Source organism: Pygoscelis adeliae, unplaced genomic scaffold (genome assembly GCF_000699105.1).
Source record: "Pygoscelis adeliae isolate BGI_AS28 unplaced genomic scaffold, ASM69910v1 Scaffold61, whole genome shotgun sequence".
Classification (NCBI taxonomy): Eukaryota; Metazoa; Chordata; class Aves; order Sphenisciformes; family Spheniscidae; genus Pygoscelis; species Pygoscelis adeliae.
The window spans coordinates 591,321-599,369 of record NW_008824010.1 but is presented as its reverse complement, the minus strand read 5'-3'; the positions used below and the strand labels follow the sequence as shown (position 1 = coordinate 599,369).

At 40.1% G+C, this 8,049-nt stretch overlaps 1 protein-coding gene across 1 annotated transcript in view; it reads left to right on the top strand.

Annotated features, from left to right (window-relative positions):
• LOC103918978 (protoheme IX farnesyltransferase, mitochondrial) overlaps window positions 1-8,049 on the top strand; it is a 105,325-nt gene that overhangs the window by 54,276 nt on the left and 43,000 nt on the right. The window lies entirely within an intron of this gene.

The following is an 8,049-nucleotide window of genomic DNA, read 5'->3' as shown; positions in this document are numbered from 1 at the left end:
CGCTCAAGGTTTACACTCAGCTGTTTAAAACAAAAAATCCCCATAAAAGCCTGGCCTGTTGTCTTGTATTTTGATGGAATTACCAAGAAAGTATGAATGTTGTTTAATAGACCCATTATTTGTCTGTTTATTTCTCTAATAAATACTCATTCCCTTTGGAATTCTTGTGTTTTGGGTTTTTTCCTATGAATGGCCCTGCCTGAATTTAAAATGTGATATATTTGCATTATGCGGAACAATAGCTATCCAAACCAGCTAAGATCTGTCACCTTTCTTCATCCCAAAGAGCTGATAGACCTGTCTGGACCAAGTCTGTAAACTTTATAAAAAAAAACCTGAGAGATTGGAGAACCTGCCCTTCGGGCCCTTTCTCGTTGTGCTCAGGGTCGTGTGGTGGCGTTTGCCCTTCTTCCAGATCAACACCACTGCTACGTTCGAGGAACCTCAGACCCTGGCAAAGCTCGGAGTAGAAATCCATCTCTGAAGGTAGCCGTGATGCCTCCTTAGCAGGCGCAGCGGCTGCTGCTTGGAGAGACCCGAGTGATTGATGGTGCCACCTAATTTTAAATTGCAATTGAAGCCTATTAGTCTGTGATCACCAATCAGAGTGAAAGTTGGTTTTTGTTGGCTTTTATTACTCATTCCACTTTGTCCATATTAGTTACAGGCATAATGTGATTGCTGTTCTGCTTTGCTGATATACAGCATTCCCAAAGGACCCTCTTCACTAAAATCTAGATTTCTCTTTACAGCTTGACAGGTTGCTCTTACAGCCATAGAATGATTTTTAATACTTTATAGTTCTCCGTGCAAATAAACTTCTTATTATTTTCATAGGTGAGGGTGACATAAATGTTAAAGTGCCTCCTGTTACTTGATATTTAATTATGAAAGCATCCGCTGGAAAAATAGTATGAGCCTGGTGTAATCAGCACTGGAGCAGACCTGCTAATCTTTTCATTTGGTCTAGACATCAAGGATGCTTTGTACTAGTCTGGCTATAGCGTGATAATCTAAGACCTTCTGGACTAAAAGTTTCGGGACTCTTTATGAAGGGAAAAACTCCCACATAAAACCCCTTAGATTTGCGTATTCCTCTTCTGGCTGATAAATGCCTATTTGATTAGTTCATGGAAAAGGTATTTGGATGAACCTGACCGTGGAGGCAGCTTGACTGTTAATGCCTCGATGTCTGGGAGAGCGGCAACCCCTGTGCGCTCGCAGTCAAAACAAGGGTGCTGGTCCTGGCTCAGTCGATCCTTTGAACTGGGGTAATTCTGGTTAAACAGCGTTTCCATTTGCCGTGTTACTTTATAAAAGATTTTTTTAATTAGCTGTGTTCGTGAAGAGATCCCCGGTCTCTGGCATCGGTTCAGAAGTGAAGAATACGTTTCCTTGTGCTTTTTTCCCCCTCTTCTTTATTGTTAAATTGCAGTAATACTCCTTGCTATCTATTTTAAAACAATTTAAAGCTTCTAAATAAACACTAAAATAATTGCAGACAGTCTGTTTTCCCAAACCTATCCACATACTTATTTTTCATGCATCAGAGTCCAGTTTTAATCTGTAACGTGCTTTCTGTTAGACCTTAGCATCTTTAATTAAGGAGTGGGTGGGAGGGCAGCAGCAGGAGAGGGAGGGAATCCCCTTCACCTGTAAGATGCATTGGGAAAGTCATTCGGGGTCAAAACAAAGAAATTCTCTCTCTCAACAGTGGCCAAAACTGAATGCCTGAGGAGGAGTATAAGAATATAAATGGGGTCTTATATTTTTGATGAGTATTTTAGTTCTTTGCATGGAAAAATTCAGATTTTATCTACCCTGGAAGGATTCCAGAGCTGTCTAAAGAAAAATCACTGTCTGAGTAAAATCACTGTCTGGTCTGGCACAGCCCTGGGGAGCAGTGGTACGGCTCATCCTTTGGGAAGTTGCAATGACATTACTGCTGGGATAGATTAAGCGTCACGTTGCCTGAACTTGTCCTTGCTGGGGCCAGACCAGGACGAGCTCCCGGTTTGCCTGCGCCGGTTGCACTGGCCTGCCCCAGCAAGTTTATATTGAGATAAAACTGAAGCCCCCTATAATCTCCGGTGTTACCTTAGAAATAGATGACCGTGAGATTAAGAAAACATAAACTGGGGGCACACAGTGGGATTACTTTTTTCCCCTGGATGTGAGGGCAAGCCCTGGCTGGGGCATTTCTGCAAATGATTTGCCGTGTGCCGTGCACGGCGTGCAAAACCGTGCGAGAAAGGAGATTGAAAACCAAGGGGTTGAGATGGAGACGCGTTGCTAACCTTGCTGGTTCATACTTGGTTTGACTTGTCCTGCTGATGTCCTTTGGTACCACTGCTTGGTGATGGCTGGAATACCGCTGTTCAGAGAGTTTCAGAGAAGGTGTGAATACTTGCAGTAAACATCTCCTGCGCTCCCAAGATGCATTTGCTTTTTTTCCGCCCCCAAAATAATCTCTTTTGTAAAATGAAGAAGATTATACTCTACTTCTTATTTGTGGGAAGGAAAGGCAAAATAAAATAACAGAGGTTTTTTGTGTTCATTGTATTTTAAACAATTAAGCAGGAGAAACAACCCTTTTTAAATACATCTCTGTTAAATATATTTGTAAATATAATTTATTTAAGAGGCTATAACTTCATGGAGCAACATTTTCTTTCCTTTTTTTAATAGAAGGCTATGTCTGTTAAGAACTGAGTGGTGCTGGCCAACAGGATGGTTGACTAAGACGAGATTTTTTCCTTGATTTGACTGAAGTACTCTGGAATGAGATGAGTATCATCCTAAGGAAAGGCTCAGGGCTTGACTAGGTTCTCCTCTGACTTCACAGTTTTTGCAGGCCACCATGCCTCTTCTCCTTAAACTTATCAGATCTCGGTGCCAGATTATCTCTCTGCCAGCTTTTAGAAGCTCGGCTCAGTTGTCAGCAGCTTGTCTGCTAATAGGCACAACTGTTCTCCATCAAGGCTGTATGAGCAAAGCATCTGGAAATGTGGAAATTCAGAGGAAATATCGGTGGTGAAACCCAACAGAGAAAACCCATGCAGACTGGGAGAGTGAACTGCCAAACTATAAATATTTATATAGTAGATGCATGTGCTTGTGTGTAAATGAAGTGCTCATAAACCCTATGAGCAATCCTCCAAACCTGTTTTGTGTACGTTTTAGTGTAGAAAATATATTTCAAACCTTTATTTGTATGAGCGTGTGTTTAGAGAGAAACTGTCAAAGTGTGTAAAGGAGTTGGATACCCAGCTCCATTTCACTGGAACAAGGCACTTGCGTTCAACGTTTCTTTTGCCTGATTCCAGTTGTGGGTTTTTTTTTTTTTTTCTTCTTTTTCTTTTCCTGGGACCACAATTTGAGATATTTTGCATTTGTATCATTTCTGCAGCCATGAACAGATGAATGTTTTTCAGTACTGGAATTTTTTTTTATAGTGAAACTGCCAGTTACAGATCAACCTTTCACCACTCAGTTTAAACAAGTGCTAAAGTGTAGAGCTAAGCAGAAAGTTGTATTTACTAAATAGCACAATACTGTAAATTATTTTCATGATGTGTTCAGTGTTTAAATACTTTTAAAATGTAATTAGATTTCATTCTAATTTTAAAACTCCTATTACATAGGTTAAATAAGTAGGTGGGCTGAGCAGTACCTGCTGCAGCAGCAGTTTTGGTAAGATGCCTGTGCCCAGCTATTCATAATTTTCAATGGCTATTTTCTTATCTGTCTTTTTTTTTTTCAGTACAACATGCAGACATGGTAACCATGTGCTTTTTTAGTTTTATTTCATGCTTCCTCTATAAATCTTAGTTCATAAGAAGCATTACTAAATGTTGCAATTCATTTCACCACTTCATATTTAATGATTATCATGTAAGAGCATCTTGGGACTTGTCTACACAGGAACTGCAGCATAATTAAATGGAGGTATACATTTAAGGACTTGCCTACCTAGGGAAATTCATTTGAATTTTAGTAGGATGTGAATTTTAAAGCAGAATTTTTTTGCTCAGGAATGTCTTTTAATGGGTACTTCTGTTTTGGAATAAGAACTTTTTTTTGCAAGCTTGTTTTTGGAATTGCAAAATTAGTGTTTCTCAGGTATATACACACACTTTCCTCACTGAAGAATTTGAAATCTGGCCCAAAAGTAGATGTTTCAGCAGATTATTTTTTTTTATAGAAATAAGACAATGTTCATTTTAGTTCCAGTTTGTAATGATTTTTTATTATTATTTCAAGAGTTTACATGAGAGCGACTGATTTGATTTTACAGTCCTTTCTTGAGAGGATAGCTTTTTATTTTTTTTTTTATTTTTTAAGCTTGTCCATAGATAAGCTGGGGTAGGTGGCATCATATACTGATCTGGGCTCTGGGACAAGCAAATTAAATTCTTTGTTTTATCTTATACTTGCCAGCAATGAAAACCTGCGCTAATTGGCGGGACCTTGATGCTGGACTTCCAATCTTTTGTCTTCTCACGCATATATTCCTACTTCCCTAAAGAAAGTTTTTGACCCAAGACTAGATACTATAATGCACTTCCGTGATCGCAGAAAGATTTTTCATGTTTCTGGGTTTAGTTCCATGGAAAATGAACACAATGCTGAAAACTCCCATGACACAGAGTCTGGCTTTAACCCCTTGTACGAAGACCCTCAGTCAACTCTTCTGTTGAATCCAGATGATTTTTTCTTTTTTCCTTGTGGTTGAATAAAACACTAGTCCCAACTCTCCAGATTTAGTGAGACCAGTTTAGTCAAAGCTTCCAGTTCCCTGTGCCAGCACAGACAGAAAGGAGTTTGAAATAGTGCCCCAAAAAGCTCTCCGATGGATACTGGCACCCAGGGGAAATTAGGGCACTGAGGTCCAGGGGTTTTTTTCCCCCCATAGATACTCAGAAAACTTCATATTGGACTAGCCCTTAGCAAACAAGGGTGACATTTGAGGCACCTGGAAGACAAATCTGACAAGAGTGGCATTTCCATGTCAATATTAAAAAGCTCCTGCAAGTTCACTGCTAGGCGGAGGTAATATCCATCGTGTGAGCTCCAGGAGGCGGGTGGGAGCATTGAGCCCTTCGGGCGGGCAGCGAGTTCGTGCTTTAGTAACCTTTTTATAGAAGGATTGTGCAGTTTTGCCCACTTGCATCACTTGATTACTGCTTTGACGTAGAGGAGTGCTGCCGTAGCCGGTGGCGCTCGTGAGCAAGAAGCCGCAGTTGGGTTGAAGGGGACTAAGGGTGCCCCAGGTTTTGAGTGGAAAGCACCAATTTCTTCCAGCATATTGATGCTCATGCAGTGCTTAGGACAAGTTTTGCTTATATGTCATTATGTTTCTTATTATTGTTCTTTTATTTTAAGAATGGCCTTCTAAAATAGAGAGAATCATGCTGTCTTGTCCATATCTTTGAGCTCCTTTTGGCAAAAATTTTCCTGTTGCCAGAAGCCAGGACTAAAATTACTGTTGTTTAAGCTTCTAAAGCATTGGAAAGGATCACTGTCACAAAATAAATAAATTTACACAAGCGAATAGGTCATTATACCTTAAAAAGGGGGGGAGGTAATGCCGATTTGGTGTCTTAATTGGTTTCCAAGCTAAAATTAATAGTGTGTGGAATCCCTCTTAGTAACATGATGCAGAACTATTTATTTTTCAACTCCTCTTTTAACTCTAGCTGAGATTGATGGGTGTGTTATCTTAGCATTTGGGAGATGCAAGCAGTATTGGAATGACAAACATTTCTTGACAGCTTTAGAAAGATGGATGATGTGATGCCCCTGCAACAGGTTTGGGTGTTTGTGCTTTCTAATGGGTCATCGTGAGACCCTTGCTTCACTTTCATTCTTAATGAAGGGGAAGGAAAGGTGAGACCTAATTATTGGTTTGAGATGTCTTTGTAACTTGACTTGTCGATGTATAGGTTTGTCATCCAGCCCTTAGCGGAAGAGCATAGCGATGGCCATCCTCAGTTAATTGCCCCAGTTTGTGCATTATGCTTTTAAAAATGAAAAAGGTAGATGGTTACTGGATTTCACCTGCAAAGCTGGTGCTAAGTTATTAAATATACTTTGGATATCTGTTGTTATATTGTACCTTGTTACTGTATTTGGCAGATCTACACATTCTGCATAAAATCACATTTTTATGAAGCTGAGATCCCTTACCAAAACTGACTTACTACGAGTAAAATCCTTAGGCTTGACCAGAAACTTCATACAGAAACTTCATACAGATTTGTGAGCAACTCTTCCATGTCTTTTGATCAGCAGAGCTGCGACAGCTTTAAGAGGAGGAGAGAATGCCTTGAAAATGTCACAGATGTGCCCTGTCACATCGCATATACAACTTGCTTTTCTTAGCAGTCTTTAACAAACCTCTTCCGTGCAGTCTGAGGACCCTTGGTTGAAACCCGCTGTTCACAGAAGCGCGTCTCTCTCTTTAGCTGTAGACTTTTGGGAGGTTTTGTAACTATTACCTTCCTCAGCAGAGATGTGGCTTTCCTTTGTGGTCTGTGTAATTAATAAGAAAATAGATATATATTATTAGGATATTGACAGCTTTCTGTTAAGTTCTGTACAGATGGGAGAGAGAAGAGTGATTTTTCTTAATTCGCTTTATTGCCAAGATTTTGAAAAAATAAAGCCAGTGTCATACAAATGAAGTTACAATATTGCACTCATCAAGGTGCCTTTGATACTATCTCTTCACATTTAAAGCTCTTCAGAATATAAGAAACTAGACTCCTCTTGGCACCGAGCGCGCGTGGTGGAGTGAAGCAATGAGGCTGTTCTCTTGCCAGTGAAGTGTAAATCATTAAATCCCCCGCAGAGATTTCTTGCTCTTTTTTCAGACATCTGAACAACAGGAAAAAAGTTGTTTTTAAATTTCATTGTAACGGGGATACTGTAAACTCTCTCCTATAGACGCGGTAGATTACCATATGTAAAAATGTGACTTGAAACACTTCCTGCTATCAACTCTTTAAATACTTTAAAGGAATAACTCTTGAGGAATGATTTTATTAAGATTAAGAGGCTTGAGCTGCCGGTAAGTCCAGCAGATCAGTTCTGTGACAGTTGGGCAATGTTATCGTACTGTGTTTCTGAGGCACGTCAGTAAACGCTGAGGCCACTTTACACCCTTGTTCACATTTAGGCTTTTTTATTGGCTATATTACAGGTTTCCCAGATTTCATTCCTTGTGTTTTTTTGGGTTTTGGTTTTGTGGGGGTTTTTTAATATTTTGGCCAGAAAGAGCTGTCGATTTTTCTTTTGCCAAATACCGATGGACCAAAGCAAATTCTTTTTCACAGGTGCCAGTAACTTCAAGTACAAAAGTTAATTTATTTCCAAAACTAAAAGATGTTTTGAATAAGTAATTTATGTGTATGCGACTACATAAATAACCTCTCCATAGCCAAAAGCAGGCAAGCCTGCTGCTTTATGTACAGTGCTACTTTTGGCTGTCTTGTAAGAAAGCAAGCATTGCTAAGAGGACGTGTCAGCCATAAGCAGTTAAAGCGAACACATCTACGTGTGATATAAGAGAACAGTTTATGGATTAATATTCGGGTGCCTGGCAGGAAGCGCATTGCGGTGGATTAGTATTCTTATCATTTGAGTGACAAATTATAAAAAGCTGATTAAAATGACCTGGATCCTGGACACATGGGTTGGAGCCAGGAGACGTGTGGAAGTGATTTAAATCTCACCTTTCCACTTCCTTGCTCTAATCTCCTGGGCAAGAATAGAGCTGCAGCGAGGCCGCTTTACTTTATAGCTCTCTCTAGTAGTCACAGGGGACTGAAAAGCAGCTGATACTGATAGTTTAGAGGGCTGTCTTGTTACCTGCCCCTTTTACAACTGCCCTGGCTAAAGCCAGGTGCTCAGGATCCCTCTGTAGTTACTAGAGAGAAATAAAGGCTTTGCATCTCTATTAGACCAGCTCCTGCCTCTGTTTGCTCTCACTTGCCATCTGGAGGAGATGCGTGTCTCCCGGTTGACTCTGGATCTCTCCTGCTTGAC